The sequence below is a fragment of the Podarcis tiliguerta genome, assembly GCF_965153285.1.
Source record: "Podarcis tiliguerta genome assembly, chromosome: 5".
Taxonomy (NCBI): domain Eukaryota; kingdom Metazoa; phylum Chordata; class Lepidosauria; order Squamata; family Lacertidae; genus Podarcis; species Podarcis tiliguerta.
This window is the reverse complement of record NC_139538.1, coordinates 29,670,776-29,690,468: the sequence shown is the minus strand read 5'-3', so window position 1 is coordinate 29,690,468 and position 19,693 is coordinate 29,670,776. Positions and strand designations below refer to the sequence as shown.

At 43.9% G+C, this 19,693-nt stretch overlaps 1 long non-coding RNA gene across 1 annotated transcript in view; it reads right to left on the bottom strand.

Moving 5' to 3' along the window:
• The window catches only part of LOC310678755, a 28,693-nt gene extending 16,584 nt beyond the window's left edge, over positions 1-12,109 (bottom strand). Inside the window, exons 1-2 of the long non-coding RNA XR_014511939.1 lie at positions 12,035-12,109; positions 10,967-11,013 (exon numbers count right to left, since the gene is read on the bottom strand). This is a non-coding gene — a long non-coding RNA (uncharacterized lncRNA). The remainder of the gene's footprint in view (positions 1-10,966; positions 11,014-12,034) is intronic.
• Positions 12,110-19,693: the final 7,584 nt, after the last annotated feature.

Below are 19,693 nucleotides of genomic sequence, written 5' to 3'. Positions count from 1 at the left end.
CCGCCTGCCTGCACAGGGTTCAGCCTGGCCAGCCAACACTTGGTGGGCGCAAACCTGGTGTCACCATGCTGGCACTGGTGGAGGAAGGGGGTGCGGTGGGGGCGGACTTCCCCGGGTGCCATCAAGGTTTTTTTTTACAAAATGCAACTCGACTCTGCCTGTGGAACCGAGCAGGGTTGAGTTGCCTTGTGGTTGAGTTGCTTCAAGCACAGCCGCACACACATACACACTGAGGCGGGTGACATTCAGCGCGCTGCCCGCCTGCGACTCCCAAGCCTACCCTGAGCCGTCGGAGGAAGGTGCCTAGCTGTGCCGCTTTGCCGGCGGCCTTCCACCCTTTCCCCTTCCTTTTGACAGCTCAGGGGAGGCTTGGGAGTCGTGGGCGGGTGGTGCGCCATTGCCCCCCACGCTCCCGGGGTGCTGGAGGAGGGCAGGGCATGGCTTTCTTTGACAGGGTGTGGAGGGAGGGAGGGGGGGGGAAGGCAGGATCTACATTGGATAGCTGCCTGTGCGGCTTTCTTTGATGGGGGTAGAGGGAGGAAGGGGGAATTTCAATGTGGGGTGCGTGACAAAAAAATTCTACACCGGGTACCACCTGACCTTGCTACGCCACTGTATGCTGGTGCCCCCAGCCCAGCGCAGCCCAATGCTTCTCTCCGCAAGTGTTGATTCCTCCAACTCTGGGAGAGGAGCGCTAGGCCAGGCTGCACTGGGGGCATCTGCCGGGGGTGCCTGCTTTGCACCCCCTCAAAAAACCATGCCTAGGGGCATGGCCCCACTGCCATCCCTCATGCTACACCCCTTTTGCTTTACTGGCTGGTATTTAATATTGTTCTTTCTAATTCAGTGAGGGCTTTCAGTGCTTGCTACCACAACAGGCAAACATATACAAAAATGAAGTGGTTTTCTTTCTGTTTGGTTTGTGAGAGATCTTTGTACTTTTGTTCCCAACAATGTGCAAATGTGCTATTTTTGCTATTCAGCAGACGATTGTTCACCTTCACCTTGGCTTAGAAGAAAATAGCAAAACCAAGGGTGAGTCCATAGAAAGAGCTCAGAGAAAGGAACGTGCGTGAGAATTGCTGTCAGCATCCATGCTGACCTAAAATCCTCTTTCTCACTCCAAAATTACATTTCAGCGAGGGCCTCCGCTGTGATATTTATTACTTTGAGCAACACTAAATAGACCTCTTCATGACGAGCTTTGAAGGTCTGTGTCATCCCAGTTTGAAATCACAGTTGCAATTTAAAGCACCTTGTTTTAACTGATAAAAGCTTCCCACCCACTGGGATTCAAATGTTTCTTACACTCTCGTGGTACAGACATTCTTATTTTTATTCTAGAAACCACAGAGACTGAGTACTTTGGGTCCCCACCCCCCGTGTAGTCCACATACAATCTAGATTTCTTGCAGATTTTTGGCCTCTGAATACTACTCCTTGAGAAACTGATTCCATTCCAAAAAGAAAAACTCATTGCAGTTTGATTCTGCAATTCTCCCACAGTGTGTCCATTTCAAAACAGATGTAGGCAGTACCAGCAATTGTGTTTGTGTCCGTGTCCCCACACCTGCCAAATGATGTTGTGGGTGGATGTATACCAAGTCTGAAACCACCATGTGCTCCTCCATTAACCTGGGACATGTGCAGGAAGGGAAAGGTGTGGACAACCTAATCAGGGGAAGGGTTTCCAAAGAGGTATAAAGTAACTATATACCTTTGTGGATGGCAGGATTCAGAATCAATCTGGATTGAAAGCAGCATATTGAGGACAAGCATAAATGATTCCATATTGAGACAAAACACATTTTTGTACTACAGATAGGTTAGCATGTATGCAACCACAGTGAATCCATTAGGCTCACATTTGAACCACAGAAAGAACAATGAAGCACAGTTGTGCCTTGGAAGTCGAATGGAATCTGTTCCAGAAGTACATTCAACTTCCAAAATGTTTGGAAGCCAAAGCACAGCTTCCAATTGGCTGCAGGAAGCTCCTGCAGCCACTTGGAAGCCCCAAAAGCCCCGTTGGACATTCAGGTTCCAAAGAACGTTCACAAACCAGACAACTCACTTCTGGGTTTGCGGCATTTGGGAGCCAAAATGTCTGAGTACCAAGGCATTTGGGATCCAAGGTATGACCGTACTGTTTCGTTTTATGTTTATGAAACAAAACTTAGGCAGCCCAATCTTTTTTTAAAAAATCAACTTTATTGTGATAGTGCAAATTATTATTGCTACTACATTTTTAGCCCATTCCCCCCATTACTCCCCCCAAAGAATCCTGGGAAATGTAGTTTATCTCTCACAGAGCTACAGTTCTTAATACCCTTAAGAAACTACATTTGGCAGAATTCTTTGAAGGGGAGGGAGTCGTGTGCTTTCAGTGTATGCAGCCTAAGTCTCATTGATCTCAGTGGGGCTTACATCTTAAGTAAACCTGCCCAGGTTTGTACTGTTACTCTACTACAGTAGAGTGAAAGTATTATGCTAGAAGGAAGACGCTCTGATTGATTTTAAATAAGCAATTCTGCTTAATTTGTTTTGTTAGTGATGACCTGGGCTATGGACGTCATGGCCTATTGTTAAGATTTGCCTTTGGAAATCTGCTTGGGGCTTGTGCTTGTGACTGTTAAGTCAATATATGACAGAATCCAGGCAAAGCATTAAGTGAACCATCTACGCCGTTTTACGCAAATGCTGAAGATTTGACAGGTAACAGGCAGCTCTGCCTCTCCAGGTCATATTATCTATATTTCACTGTATCACTACATAGATTGACGTGCAGTATTGTGAACAGCTGATACTGTTATTGTAAACAAGTGGACTGCAGGCTGCTTAATGTTCTGCACCAGATGCTTTACTGATGAATGTATGTTCCCCTGGCAGCTCTCAGGAGAGGCTGAAATTGCAATGAAGCCACAGAGAGATGCGAGGAGCCGCAAAGCAGCGTTGTTACATCGTATTGTGATGTCAATATGATCAGGCCTCTGTCAATCAAATGGGGGAAAAACATGTGGCTGCATTTAGGGAACTCTAGATCCAAAGGATACATGCTGTGTTCAAAAATCCATGCTTCCCATCTTGGGTTCCAAATAAAATCCATTCTCTTGAAGGATTAAGTGAAGGCTGGGGAATTATGACAGGGAGTCTCATTACATTTTTTGTGTGATTGTCTGCTGTTTTAAATTGTTGCTAATGTTGTATTTAATTTTTTTGCAACCTGCCCTGGAAAGTGGGTAATAAACACAACAAGACTGCTAACAATAATAATGATAATAGTAGTTCATCATTGTTTGCCTTAGGCGTGGTGAGATGAATGAACTGCGAGGCCTTTCAACAATTTTAGTGGTAGAATTAAGCAGTTTTAAATTAGTGGATTAGGTCAGTTTATTTTTATTGTTTTAAGGAAAGTTGTATAGTTTGATCAGCATTTTATTGTTGTCTTTTTGATGTCTATTGATGACCTTCCTCTACCAACAAGCCTTTTGCATGTAGATTTTTTTATCCCGGTCTTTAACTGTACTGCCCTAGAAATTGTGTTTCTGCATGTTTGGCACCATATGTGCCAACTCCCTGGGGCCCTGGGTGCCTTAGCACCCACAAAATTCCTCATGAAGGGCCTGGGTACTCACAAATTTCAGAGCCAGGGCCCCACAACCCATGGTTGTGGGGCCAAGCTGGCACTCCTGCTACAGATCCACTAACACTATCACCATGCTAACTAACACTGCTGTGTAAAACCCACAACCTCTTCCCTTGACTTTCACAGATTATGAACCAGACACTGACAGCAAGCAGGACATGCAGCAGGACAGGACATCAAGATACGACCACCAACTTAATGAAAGCAATGCCCTAGAGACAGTGATACTCATCTCTAAACCTAGGCATATTTCATTAACCAATGGGAGGGTGAATGACTCGGCAAATAATACACAGGTACCCCTGTGACCTTCTCTCTTATCTCTGAACATCTGGAGAATGGGGTTTGTGTTCCTCAAGACATGAGACCAAGCATGTTGAAAGTTAACCCACTGTTTAAATCACACCAACACTGGTGACAGCTTGTGAGCTGCTTTGGGCACAGTCTTGTAGGAAAGTGGAATAAAAATAAATGGTTGGAAATTACAGGATTGCGGCAATCAGTGGCTGTGTACACATTACCATCTTAAAACACAGCCAGGTCATTCTTTTTCTTGATTCAGATTGCATATGCTTTTGCAGGGAAAGGCAGATGCATCAAAATGTGTTGTTTCATAAGAAATCTGGATAGAGACGGGAGAGATATGGATTGTGGTTAACGTTGTGTGCTCACCACCTCCCAAACCAGCATCGGGAGCACACTTGATGCAGAGTAAACAGGACTGTGTACACAGTCTGTATCAGGAAAAATCTATTTACTCTTCCTATTTTGCTCTGCTCCCTTCTCTCATTGCTTTTCTGTCTGTATCTGTCTCACACACCCCTTCACACTTAGAGTTATACACACATGCACACACACACACAAACAAACAAACAAACACATACCCCTCAGGTGTCTTTCAACATGAAGCATGGAAGCAGCTGGCTGCTAATTTCCAAGTAAAGAACTGAGCTAGCTTTTAGCACAGTCTTCCTCCCTATGCAATTGCTTCTGTGCCTCTACTTAACCTGTATATTTGTGAAGAAACAGATTACTACAAAGAGGGTATCTGCAGGAATGGGAGCAGCGGTCCCCTAACTGCTACCATAGCTGCAGCTCTGATCTAGAAATGTAGTATGCAGAATTCTTGCTGCAGAGGGGAGAAAGCTGATTTGCCTTCACTTAACTTCTTGTCAAAGTACATAGAGAAATATTATCAACTGACAATATACTGTCGTAATATGAATATACTGTAACATGAATTTGACCCTTTCACCACCTACAAATGCCATCTTCAGGTGCTTCCTAAGTGACATTTTTATAAATGTCCCTAATAACAAACTAAATCAGTTTCCATGTATTTGTTTCCTGAGCTGTTTTATTGCTCCAAGTTTGGGACTCCCTCCACCCATATATTTTTTTTAAAGACATGCTGGGAATAAACCTGGCACCCTCACCCAAATAATTCAACAATTCCCCTTAAGCACCCACACCTCAGAATATAAGTAACCACAGGAGGTAGGGCCAGTCCCAAATATTTTGGTGCCTGAGGCAGAGTTACTGCAAATGTTGCCCCACATCAAAGTATGTTGTATCCAAAGCCAACCAAGATATTTTGTGGCCTGAGGCAGAAAACTCTCAAAGCACCTTACCTTTCCCCCTCTCTGGCAGAAAAATAACAATAATGACAAATTAAATAGCAATTTACTGCCCTCCACAACAGTCAATATCACCTCATTCTGCCCAATAGTGACAGGTGACCCTGGCAGAAGGAAATGGTGGTTGTGGGTGGGGGTGGAAACCTCCTTACTATGTGTTAAATTCCCTACGCCCTCCAGTCACTAACTGCCAATATTCAATTCCTTCCCACTTTTTGTTTGGATTTTAGTAGCTTTCTCTTCCTCTGTGTATAACCCTCTACCTCACAGTAGTATGGTCCAAGTAATTGAATTGTGGTCCTCATGTGAAATGAAGCCAACTTCAACCCACAATTTTTCTTTCATCAATTTGTCAGGGACAGTTCAGTGCAGCAACCGGCCATGTGTAGAGAGCTCCTGAAGTCTTGCCGGCAGGAGAATGAGAACTGAGGAACCACAGGGAAGCAGTTGCTGTTATAGCTTCCTGTTACTGAAGCTTAAACTTCATGTTGGGATGGGTGAGGATGTCGATTTCGGGCTTCAGTTTCCCATTTTTCCAGGTTTGATTCTCCACATTTGGTTTATGATTTCTTTTGCACCACGTCAGTACAAATTTCTCCTAATATACACATTTTGTATGCCGGTTTGTCTAATATACACTTTTGCAAAGCAATTTTCTCTCATTTAATGTGGTGTTGTATGTTATTTCACTAATAAATGCATTTATATCAGGACCTGTTCAAGATGTTTTGATGCCTGAGGTGAATCAGAAAATTACGTCCCCCAAGAATTCCGAGAAATCATAGCTTGTTATTGATTCATTTTTCATTATTTTAAGAATACAGGAAAGGGGACTAAACCAGGGGTATCCACCTAGGTTTCATCTTCCCTGCTCAAATGAGCTGAGCAGCTACTACAATGATGCCCAGAAGGTAGCCTTAACAACATCAATGAAACAAGTCTCAGCTCACTTGAAGGTATGATGACAGCCACTCTCCCCTACCTTCCCTTATGCGGAAGGGACATTTATTAGCTTGCAGCAGTTGCATGACATGGGGAAGTGAAGGGTCTAGGCTGTCCTCCTCAGCCATGAGTCCAGGCAGGTATTTGTTATTGAGCTCGGCCTTGGCTGTAGACCTGGTGCTGGGTACCAGCGGAGTGAGGGTGATGCTGGGCCCAGTGGGACAGAGTCAGTGGCTGAGGGTGGCAGGAGGGATGAAGGCTGGGGCCTGAGCACCCTGCTGCTGCCGCCTCCTCTTCTTCCTCCTCCGAGCTATGACACTTCACAAGCTAACAGATGTATTTCCCATCAGCTGCTACTTTGAAATAGAAATGCCTGGGATTGAACCAGGGTCTACTGCACGCAGAGGATGTGTCCTGCATATTACTGTGGCTCCTTCCCGATAATTCAAGAGCTAACTTCGTAAAGGTAAAGATACCCCTGACCATTAGGTCCAGTCACGGACGACTCTGGGGTTGTGGAGCTCATCTCGCTCTATAGGCCGAGGGAGCCGGCATTTGTCCGCAGACAGCTTCCAGGTCATGTGGCCAGCATGACTAAGCCGCTTCTGGTGAAACCAGAGCAGCACGCAGAAATGCTGTTTACCTTCCCACCAGAGTGGTACCTATTTATCTACTTGCACTTGATGTGCTTTCAAACCCCTAGGTGGGCAGGAGCTGGGACCGAGCAACGGGAGCTCACTCCATCGCGGGGATTCGAACCGCCGACCTTCTGATCGGCAAGCCCTAGGCTCAGTGGTTTAGACCACAGCGCCACCGACGTCTCTGATAACTTGGTAGCTTGCCTCAGATTGGGATATTGGAAACTGGTTAATAATTATCCAATATGGTGGGATTCCAGAAGGATCTTATAACTGTGTCCTTTAGGCCTGCTGAAACTCTGCTTATTGCAAGGAGGCAATGACCACTCCCTTCACCCACTCAACCAATCAACTGCTGGATTTTTTTGATGAGCCAGGAAGGGCAAGGATCTAGAACATGTGGTAGCTCTCACATTTCCAAGCAGTGCCGGCCCACCCATGAGGCAAGGTAAGGTGACTGCCTTCAGCGGCAGGATCCACAGGGACAGCAGAGCCTGATGTAGGTCTTCATTTCCCCATTGTTCCTGATGTAGTTCTCCACCCACCCGTTCTTCCCTGGTGGGGAGCAGGGCTTCATTTTGTGGTCCAATGCCAAAATGTCTTGGACCAGCCCTGTTTCCAAGGATCCCATTCACATCCTTGGGTTGTACAAGTTGAAAAGTATCCATTAACACTGGACAACTAAGGTGCCAAATTACCTGCACCAGACCTGTAAACTATAACATCCAAGTCAGAATGGAGCTGATTTTGTCAGCAAAGTGCTGAGCAAATTGTTCACAGCAAGTGGTCTAACTGCTCCTCACGTGGACCAAAGTGTAAAAGACCCCGGACCACTCAAAACAGCCATGCTAGATGGCTCCTTGATAACACAATGCAGGCAGGGGGAAAAAGACATTTCACTGCCTGCATTGCTGCAAAAGAAGAAGAAGAGGAGGAGGAGTTTGGATTTGATATCCCGCTTTATCACTACCCGAAGGAGTCTCAAAGCGGCTAACATTCTCCTTTCCCTTCCTCCCCCACAACAAACCCTCTGTGAGGTGAGTGGGGCTGAGAGACTTCAAAGAAGTGTGACTAGCCCAAGGTCACCCAGCAGCTGCATGTGGAGGAGTGGAGACGCGAAGCCGGTTCACCAGATTATGAGTCTACCACTCTTAACCAGTACACCACACTGGACTTCAAATAACCTGTAGCTTGTACTTGGTTGGATTCATTCCAAGTTTTCTGCCAACATGAGTTTCATAATCACCAAGTCCTTCGAGAAACAGGGGGCTGGGCTGGCTCCACTCTCTGAGAGGGTATACTCAGGAACGACCATGTCCACCATTCTGGTCATTTCTCCATTCCAGAGGTCCGCCAGGGCTTTGACAGAATTGCCTGCTAAGGTAACAGGAAACCCCTGAAGAGCTATCAGGAAACCATCCAGATCCATCAGCTTCCTGGGGTGAACCATCTTAATCATTCCCCCTATCCCTGAGTATACTACAGTATACTACTGATTGCCTTCAAGTGTACCGTAGCTTCATATATAAGAAGAACTCTGTCCCCAATTCTGTGAAAACGGGTCTCTCTGCTTTTAAAGTTGATTATAGCCCCCTCCCATGTTCATGAGAGCTCTTATTTGCAACAAGCTGGATACTTCACTAGAGACGAGAACCAAGTATGAAATTGGGTTTTCTTCCATCTAAGTAGAAAGGCCAACCAGAGTATTTTGTGCAGTGTAGTCACGTACCCTGGAGCTGAGTGCAGACAGATAAAATTAATTTGATAGGTGACTCACTTCTTGCCCTTGTTAGTTCACAATGATTCATTTGATCCAAGCAGATTTTCTAACTCCAGTAAATGCAGGCTAGCGAAAATATTGCCTGCAATATATTAGTACACTGGACAATGACAGTTGTTAAGGTGCCTGCCTGCCAGTTGGTGATGCCCCTCAGAGCACATTCAGAACAACTTCCTTTAAAACTGAGCTGCTTTTTTAAAAGGAGAAATGAATATGCAAAGTGTTCAAACCACCCCAAACAGATTACTAGCGATAGAACCTGGGCACTGCTGACGTCGAAGCTGTCAGTTAAAATATGTGCCTAGCCTATCTGCATTTCAGTAAAGCCCCCCTAAAATAAATTCTGGTTATGCCCATGCTGGCATGGCAGGAACAAATATCCCTCAAAAATGCCTTATTTCTGATGGCAAAACACTTTGAGCCAGGCCTGAAATGGAAAGGGAAAGCTTTAACTCTTACGTGGTTCATGGTGGGAGGGGGAGAAACACCCTCAAATCATGTGAAAATATCAAACGGATAACAGGGAAATGCGACTAGCTAACTAAATGATATCCAAAGGAAGGCTTCAGCCTAGGCAAATGCACTAAAATACATTCTGCACAACTGGAGCCAAATGTGATTAACCATCATCATCAGACCACATAAAGTTATTAAATGCAGCACGGCTTATCTTCTTGTTGTAATATGCTTTTAGGGATGTTCTTCCGCTCCCCAGGAAAAAAAAATTAGCCATGTATGAACGAACAGGAACTGGGATTATAGAATATAAAATGCAGTTTGGGCCCAGAGGGCTGCAACTATTACAATCTGGGTAGCCATTTTAGGATATTTCCAGCAGGTTCTTCTTCCCAGACCCTGCTGGGAGGCAGGCAGTTATCCTATTACAGTATATTAGAAAGCAAGAGAGGTTAGCTGATTTTTTTGCATGCATTTTGCTGCAGTCTTGTCAACCAGCACAGCAATTAAATCCATCCATTAAGAAATCTAACAAACCGAGGATTGGTGATTGTATTTATCCCAGGCATGTTTCGCTAACAATGAATTCCTAATCACTGTCTACTCAGAAATGAGCACTATTGAGTCCAATGGGTCTTACTCTCAGGAAAGTGGGGAATGGATTGCAATGTACATTTATTCTTTTTGTTGCCCCGTTAAACCACCTAGGGTGCAATCTTAAGGCCTGATCTGCTGGGATGAGCAAGCTAGGATCCAGTGAATCTCCAACTGAGCAAGGGAGGGTTATGGCTCAGATAGGTTATGCTGGTGTAAATCCCAAACCCTGGTTTAGCTGAAGTTATGTTAAACCTGAGTTCCTCATTCAGCTCAGCCAGGGCTCAGCCAGCAAAACTGGTCTGGGCAGATTTTAAACTAGCATAAGCCCTGGAAAGCAGGTGTTCCTTAGGGCTGGTGAGGAACCTGAAGGGGGACTTAGATGGGATCCTAAGTTTGTTCAGCTAGACCAGGGGTCTGCAACCTTTAAGACAAAAAGAGCCACTTGGACCCATTTCCGAAGAAAAAAAACTGGGAGCCGCAAAACTCATCATTATAAAAACAACTTTTTTGTCACTTTTTTATTATTTCTTTGTTTGACCCCTCAGAATTACTCCTCCTCATAGAAATAAACGTTAAATTAACAAGTTACCTTTTTGTGTGTGTGTGTTCTTCACTCCCCTTCAAAACAGTGACCAGCGTACATGCCCCCTTTCAATGCAGTGACCAGCGTACATGCCCCTTACAATGTAGCGGGCGGGCGGGCGGGAAGGTGACGTCGGGACGGTGCATGACTAATGCACACACCGCCCCCATGTGACGTCACAGCCAGTACAGGCCCGCCACAGTGGGGAGTGTCAGGGCGCACAATGCGCCTCCTCCCCTCGCTAGTATCCGCCCCGGAGCCGCAGCAAAGGTGTAAAAGAGCCACATGCGGCTCCAGAGCCGCGGATTGCTGACCCCTGAGCTAGACCATATGACCTGCTAACCTGGTATAAATCAAGCTGGTAAAAGGGGTGGTGAAACTGAAACTCTGGTGACAGAACTATTTGGTATGGTGGTACCAGGAGGGTATACAAGCCCCAGTCTGGTGGACCAGAGAAGACAAAGGTCTCCATAGCCTGCTAGAATCTACAATTCAGCTTGCCAGATTGCCAGGGGCAACTGCTACAGACAGACTGTCTTTGTATTGCAATTCCAGCACATTAGACATTCCACTGGCAGGCTTAGCTATAAAATCCATCTTAGGATAGACAGTTAGAATGAAAAACATTGCTCCATGCCAGCCCCAATCTCCAAGTGGTGAGAGATTTTTAGGGGTTCCAATGCTTACCTGGGGTTTGGTTGTCTTGGAATGAGGGTCGGCAGAGACTGTGATGCCTGCAGGTGATATGGTTTTATTGACACATATGTACAAGCTAAGCATAAGATCATGGGTAGGCAAACTAAGGGCTGCGGGCCAGATCAGGCCCAATTGCCTTCTGGATCCAGCCCGCAGACGGTTCGGGGATCGCCACGTGGATCGCCAGCACACACATTCTTTCCCTCCTCCCTCCCTCCTCCTGGCTTCTCTCTGCCCTGCCTAGAGGCAGAAGGGGGCTGGGCTTTGTTGGTGCCAGCAGCAGCAGCGCTCAAGCGGCCGCCATTTTAAGTGGCCCCTCTCTGGAGCCCTTTTGCGCGCTGCTCATCGTCCCTCTGCCACCGCCAGCCCCTGCTGCTCACAAGACACAGGTAAGCAGCCACAGGGGCTTGTGGTGCTCTTGCATCATTCCCCCCCCCAAAAAAATATAGTCTGGCCCCCCCGTAAGGTCTGAGGGAAGGGGACCAGCCCCCCTGCTGAAAAAGTTTGCTGATCCCTGCATAAGATGGAGATGTTCACAGTATTAACTCCCCAACATATCTTGTTTCTCCATTAATCACAGATTTGGATCCAGCACAGATCAAGCATGTCTCCAGCTTTCAGCCTGCTTCAGTTCAGCTCTCTCTCTCATACTCCAGCTATTGTTCTCCTACCTAGCAGCTAGGTGAGGCAAGACCCACCCATTAGCCTGGAGGGCACCATCACTTAGTTGCAACCTAGCTCATTCTTTAAGTGGCCAGCAAAGGACCAGCAAAAAAACTTGTCTGACCAGTTCTTCAAACTTCTCTGTTGGATGCTCTCACTGGGTACAGAATTCCAAGAACTGGAAGAGAATCAGGACATTCTAGACTGACCCCCCCCCCACAAACCCACAACAATATGAAAGTACATCTGGGAAGAAAAAGATCAAATTATCATTTATAGCTAGCCATTCTTTCTCAGTATGCATCTTACTACACTTTCAGTCTTTGCCCTACTGTGAGGAAATCAATGTGAAAATGCTAGCAAAATGTCCAACAATTGGGAATATGTATGAAGTGCCTGCGTGCATTTTTAAAAGCTTTTGCTGAGAGGCCTATTAAACATGCTGTTTGTAGTCTGTTGCTTACTAGGTGTGCATATCAGTCTGCAAGAATGAGGTCAGTCTGCAAAAATGAGGTCTGAGGTAAAGCTTATGATGTCACAAAGCTATTTATGGTTACCTAAGGCAAAGGTGCTCCCTGAATACCCTGTTCCTGCAGGGAAGGGATATTAGGACATCTCCCTCTCATATTGTATGCCATAAGGTTGCTAATCCACTCTGTTACTTTCCTCTTCATCTTAGCTTTCAAATAAACACCTCTCCCTGGTGTGATAGAAAAGTTGTTCTGGAAAAGAAACCATACTTTCTGAATAAAACAATAGATGGTTCTGCCTCTTTCCATTCTGTGTCATTTTTCACGTGTTCACTCATACATCTGTTGGGTGTCATGACTCTCTTAGAGTTTGTGGGTTCGGCCCTAGGATGGAAGGCTCTGGAGGAGGAATAAGATAGAGAGGAAGAGGTTTGAAGAGATGGAATTCATTCATTCCCTCCATCTGATCCCATCCAGTTTTAGTATGGCGATACGACCTCCAGTTCCCTCCCTTCCTAAGGGGAAGAGAGAATTGCTGGAATCTAAAGAGGGCTCTGAACAGGAGCCTGGAATGGCTGAGCAGGATTTGGGATAGGGGGTTGAGCAGGTCCAAAGCTTTCTCTCAGAATCAGGCACCATCTTAGAGAAGGGAAGAGACACACCCACTCAGTGACTCAGACACAGTGCCCATGTGCAGACCTGCCGCATACTTGGGGACAGAAACACTTGTGAAAACTTGATGGGTGAGCGTCAACCTCGTGGAACAACTAAAGAAGAATGGCAACTAAAGTTGACAGAATATGCACAACTCGCAGACTTAAGATGCAGAATAAGAGAACAAGAAGAACATACGTTTAAAGGAGATTGGAAAATGTTTATTGAATATAATTGTGTACAGCTGAAAACGCAGCATTAAGTTGAATTCGACAGTGTACACAAGTTTTGATGGAAGCAAAAATTGAATACTTAATGGTATATTTTCTGTAACATATGCAGGGATTTGTGATATGCAAAATGAACCATGGAAGGAGAAGAATGGAAGTCATTGATATCTTAAGAATGTGAAATGAGTATTTTAAATGGTAAAACAGAAAATTTAATAAAAATTATATACACAAAAGAAACAACCCCACCTCGTGGAACAACTTTTCCACTCTTGTGACTAATTGAACTTCTTGTGGTTGGACCCAGAACTTGTGGACCTTAGCCTCACCCCTAGACTGGGATCTGGGAGTGTAATACTGTAGCTGTTTCCCTGATGCTGAGCCTGTGTTGTTTCTTCCTTAATAAAGGTCTTGTTCTTACCTGCATGGCAATAAGAACATTGTCATGTTTTGGGTGCGGGAACCAGGACAGTAGGTTGTATTCAGCTAAGACCTATTCAGAGTTCACCCATTGAAATGAATGAACCTAAGTTAGGCATGTCCAGTACCTTCAGTGAATCTACTCTGAGTAGGACTAGTGTGGCATACCACCCATTATGTTCCATTTTCTGTGGAGTGGGGGGGGGGGAGGGTACCATACAAAAAATTGCATTTACCCGGTAAATTGTTCACAATTTCTCACTAAAGGCATTTCTCATTAAAATATACGATTTCCTCATATTCTCACCTAAAAATATGGATTTGTGTCAGTGGCGTAGCGTGGGTTGTCAGCACCCGGGGCAACGCAAGTAATTTGCGCCCCCTAACCCGTGGATTTGCGCCCCCTAACCTGTGGATTTGCGCCCCCTAACCCTAACCCCCAGATGTTGCGCCCGGTGCGGCCGGCCCCCCCTGCACCCCCCACGCTACGCCACTGATTTGTGTACATATTGCTCCCTTCAAAAAAAGAAAGAAAGAGAGTTTTGTATGGATTTCCTTGGAGAAAAACTGAACAAAATTTGGGGAAGTACACAGTCCTGTTGATAACTATGCTGCGTTCCACATACAAATCCAGGAATTGCAGATTAGGTTGTTTCGCCCTAAAATGCAGACTCTCCACCATGCCTGTCTCTGTGAGATATTATTATATAATTGTGCAATGCCTTGCTTAATTGAGGCCTTTGTTCTTTTATTTATACCCCTGCAGCAAATTGAATGTGTGCATGGAACTCATTTGGCAGGGAAGATGTGCTTAAAAGCAGCTGTGAGCATCCATTTGAAAGGTAGTAAAAGCCCACATCCTTTCTCATCTTTTTGCCTCTATCCAAATTGAGTTGATTTTTCTGTTCCACAACATATGCAGAGGTTGCAAAAGTGGGAAATGAAGGAAGTGCAAACGAAGCTGACTCAGCATCTTCTAAGGTCTGGTTTGCTCCAAGCTATTAAAGCAGACGACAAAAATTAATTATGGCTCGAGAAAAATCATAATTGTACATGTAAACGGCATTTGACAGGGTTCCAACTATATTGCCACTTGCTTCCTGGCTAGGAAAGAGAAATGAGAAAACGTTATTGCAGAAGATATTTTATAGATGATATAGATATAGATAAAATGTGTGTGTGTGTGTGTGTGTGTGTGTGTAGTGTATATGTTTGTCTATGATGTGAAGTGATTTGAAAATTAATTTTTTTCGAAGTGGTGTGTGTGCAGAGGCACGTCTTAAGAGTCTAGACAATGACCATCCATCACTTTACCAACTCCATCCATCATGCCCTTTTCCAGTGTATGTGTCCCTGCAAAATGGTGTCTGCTTTTCACCATTACTGAGGACTTGTATAAAAGACCTTATCATTCCAGTAGCCTGCCGCGTATTTCAATCAAGTGACCTAGAGATCTGTAGGCAAGGAAATCTGCAGCCTCGTTTTCTCAGATTGTGCTTGACTTCCCATTTGGGCTACCTACCCTATGTTTTATGCCATGTACTTTGATATTTTTTGTAGTTTTTTAAAGCTTTTTCCATTATTATTATTCAGGATTTTTCTTTTGTAATTTTGGTTGTTTATATTTATCTGTATTTGTTTAAAGCAAAATAAAAGTATAAAAAATATTTTTTTAAAAAATATATGCAATGAATAAATATATCAAGTAGAATATTAGCAGCAAACTAGTTACACCACAGCCTTTTTCACATTCACAGAAGATAGGCTTTGCTTCTAAATCTTGTGCTTGCTTGAAACCTCCTTCCGATCCCTTGGCTTCATTTGCTATCTAGAATTATTTTAAAGGTAGAAAGAAAGAGTTAAATTCAATTTCAGTACGGCCATACAGCCAAATTATCATCTTCCTAGGGAAGGTATTGATTTAAACCCCCTGCGGCACAAAAGTCAACACCATCTTCATTTTTTAAACAGTAAATCTATCTGTATGAAATATATAACCATACCTGTTCCATATTTTTACAATACAGTGTCATTTTAATCACATACTGAACTCTCTGTTCTAATAAATATCAGCTCAGCTCACAATTTTATATATATCTAAAATGACTGAGCTTTATTGCTAACTACCTCTCAGCTTTGTGATGGTGGCAACACAGTAAAATACTTGTTTCAAACTGATACACAGAACATTCAGGCAAGGTAGGAAAAACGCACAGTTATTGATTTTTTGGGGGGTTCCTAGTACTCTTATTTTTAAAGGTGTTTCACTGAAATAAAAGTAGTGAACGCTGGGGTTTTTGTTTTAAAAAACCACCACAGTCAATATTTCCACAAAGAGCTAAAAGATCACGTCAAAGATCCCCACACATATTATTTACTTGTAATGGAATTGTGGTTTGGAAAACAACTAGGGACCACTTCTAAATTTAACTTTGTAGATGGACCTAAGCACTTCAGAAACTACAAAAATGGTCTGCTTCAGCCTTAGCATTGTATCGATCGAAATAATACAATATTCATCAAGAATGTGTGGTTTGGAAAAGTGAGCTAAGAAGAAAGAGTGCTTAGGGTGTGTAATAATGAACCGTGCCTCATCTAAAGGAACGTTCGTGTAAAGAGAGGCTACATCTAAAGAAGCTAATACCATAGTATCAGTAACTCTGGTGTGCTCTATAACCCTGGTGAAGTGAGATGTGTCTTGCAGATAGGCAGGTGAGTCCTTCTCAAAAGGTTGCAAAAACGAATCTAAATATTCTGCAATGGGTTCCAGAATAGACCTGGAGCCCGGTACTATAGGTCTACCTGGGGGAGAACGTATGTCCTTGTGGATTTTGGGTAAATAAAAAATAGGCGTGCGAGGATAAGGATAATTCCCAAATCTTTGAAATCTAAGGAGGCTCATCTCTGTGCTCCACTACTGTGGGAAATTCATTATGTCATATTGTGCAATACACTTTCGTCATAAGCCGGGTCCACTGTCAATAGTTAAAAGTCCCAGCAATGGTTGATTAGCCTGTTCAGTCGTTTTAGCTTCCATTTTAAAAAAAGAAATAAAGACAGGTGTACAATACTTTATTGTTTTATTATGCATTTTATCATTTATGTTATATACCCTGCCCTGGTATTTATATAGATGCTGAGTGGGCTCTCTCTATTTTTTTAATAAATAGAATAAATCACAAAGGGAGTGTTGGGGTAAGAGTGGCAGAGCGAAATAACACCGCCATACTTGCAAAATACTTGAGTTCAGCTTAAGCTGCTGGAGCAGAAGTTACTGAACCAGAGGATTGGCACCATTCAATCTAATGTAGCTCAACTGAGATAATAGGATGTGACTTCAAGTAGTTTTCCATAGGCTTCCCTGGGGAAATCACAACGGATGCAACACGTTAGCATTGCAAAGATAATAGATTTTAGATAGTAGGATTCTCTTTTAAATGCTTCTTAGAGAATGGGAGCAGGCTTCTAATATCTGGTCCTTTCATTTCTGCTAATAACATTTTCGTGGGGGTCTTACTAAGTCAAATAGTTTCCCTTTAAAAAAAAGTTATGGTTGGAATAGCAAGTCCTGGGTGGGAAATTTCCCATGTGATGTATCCTGCAATCCTTTCTGCATTATTGCGTTCAGCAGCAGAGTAGGAAAGGAATTCCTTATCCTGTGCAAAACCATCCTTTCTTGCTGCGAACATCACAACACCATCTGCTGCTGTGAAACACTGCTTAGTGCTTAGTGCTGCTGGCTTCTCCTGACTCATATAATAAATACCCTGCTCCTGTTGTTCTATTGCCATGTTTCATTATGGAGCACTTAATGAGCTCTTATTTGGGTGTTAAAAATGCTACATTACATGCGCTTCATTTTAAAATAATCCCAAGCAACCCTTTGGGTCAGTTTTGCAAGTTGAGAAGATTTTAATTGATGATCATGATGATATGCCAATAACGTTATCATATGCTACTTTGCTAATTTAGTGGCTGATGCATTAACCCTTCCTTCCTTTATATATGTCCCCAGGATAACAACAGATAGACAGATGCCACCACATTATCATGGCAAGTCCAAGATGGCATTCATTCCAGAAATACCCTTCAGCCATGAATCATGCAAAGAAGAAACCACATGACAGAGCTTTGCTGTTTAGTTGGTTCTATCCCCAGGCCACCATGTGTTGACTTGGACTTTCTGCATAGGGGAATCCTACTCAAGATCAACTGATGTGAATACTTGGAAGTCTACACATGAGCAGCTACTTACACATTGCCATCTGGGGGTGAGCCAAGCAATAGGCATGCTCTGCACTGTCACCCTGCTTCCATTCCAGTAATGGTATGACATCTCTTTCATGTGTGAAGGCAAGGCCAGGTGTGCTATTAGACAGACTGAGACACCTGCCTCAGGTGGCAGGAGCTGGGGGCAGGTAGAGATGGCAAAATGTTGAAGGACAGAACAGAGTGTGCCCTGTGGTCTGCCCTGTATTCCCTAACCTAGGCTGCTGCCCTCAGGTGTGGTGGTGGACACTTCCCTGTTTTTATTTTCTCTTTAACAAAATTTATATACCACTTGAGAGTAAGAAACCCACTGAGCAGTTTACCAAAATATAAAATTAAGCATTAAAATTATAGATTAAAAAAACCAGTTAACAGTATGTTAAAAGTCTTTAAAATCAACAGACACGTGTCAACGTTCTGCATAACTGGATAGGATTTCCTAAACAAAAATGTTTTAAGCTGGACAAAAAATACAGTGAAGGCACCTGCCTGGTGTCAGTAGACAAGGATTCCAATGTGTAGGTGCTACCACACTAAAATATTGATATTTTACAAGTGCAGAAAAGGTATTATGTGGCATCTGTAATATGGAATAAGGTGATGACACTACTCTTAAGCTGTTAAAGGCTTTATAGTCTAATAGTAACACCTTGAACTAGGCCCAACAGCAAATGAGAGACCAGTGCATATATCTGAGCTGAGGTTTTAAATGCAGATACAGTGGTACCTCTGGTTACAATGCTTCTGGTTACGAACGCTTCGGGTTACGAGCTCTGCTAACCCGGAAGTAGCTGCTCCTGCTTGCAAACTTTGCGCCAGGATGCGAACGGAAATTGCGCGCTGGAGCCACGCGCACAGCGGGTTCACAGAAAAGACAGCAAACATAGACAACAATATATATAATCAAAATAAAAACAACCCAATAATATCTCCCCTCACAAAAAAGAGCCACATTTTACAAGGGCATAGGATGTCCAACCAAAGGCCTTGTTAAAAAGGAACGTTTTTGCCTCGTGCCTAAAGGTGTATAATGAAGGCACCAGGTGAACTTCCCTGGGGAGAGCATTCCATAGACGGAGAGCCACTGCAGAGAAGGCCCGTTCTTGTGTTGCCACCCTCCGGACCTCTCGAGGAGGAGGCACACGAAGAAGGGAATAAATGTATCATCCAACAATACTTGCAGCTGCCCTACCACAACTCTCTCCAACAACTTCCCAAAGAAGGGGGTGAGATTCCATAGTTATTGCAGTCCAAGGAGTCCAAGGCTGGTTTCCTTAGGAGAGACAACACCCACTACCTCTTTCAAGGCAACAGCCACCATTGCTTCACCCAGCATAGAGCTAACCATGTTTTGGACCCAACCAGTTTACATGCTGCCCATGTTAGAATAGTATAATAAGAATAAATTTCCAATGTGGAATGGGGTGCCATCTTGTCCTTCAGCTTTGGCAGCAAAATGTATTGGGGCAGCTCTGTGTGAAAGGAGCTACTGTTGAATTGTTCGTAGAATAGATCCACATGGATTTTTTTTCAGAATGAGTGGCAAGATGGGCTTCAAGAAGAGCTGGTCCACATAGACTTGCTCATCACCTGATGTCTGTAACATCAAGGGTTGTCGCCAACAAATTTTACTCAGAGTAGACCTACTGAAATTAACAGACCTAAGTTATGTTCATTAATTTCACTGGATATACTCTGAGTAGGACTAGCTTTGGCTATCACCCCAAATAATTGATCCTCTTTGTGAGTTGTGGACCACTGCAGATATAACATTAACAGATGAAACAGCCATTAGAAATCACATTCTGCTGACAGACTTTTGCCTCAAATGCAGCACTATGCTTGTCAACGGAGAAAGTTTCCACATTCAGCTGTCAGTTATCAAATCTGCAATATTCCAGTATAGGGAAATCAAATCATGGGCATGAATGTGCAAAGCAGACCAAGGATCATGAGACTCACATTCCGACATCTTATAAAAATGAAGCAGGGAGGGAATGCTGTTTGCACCA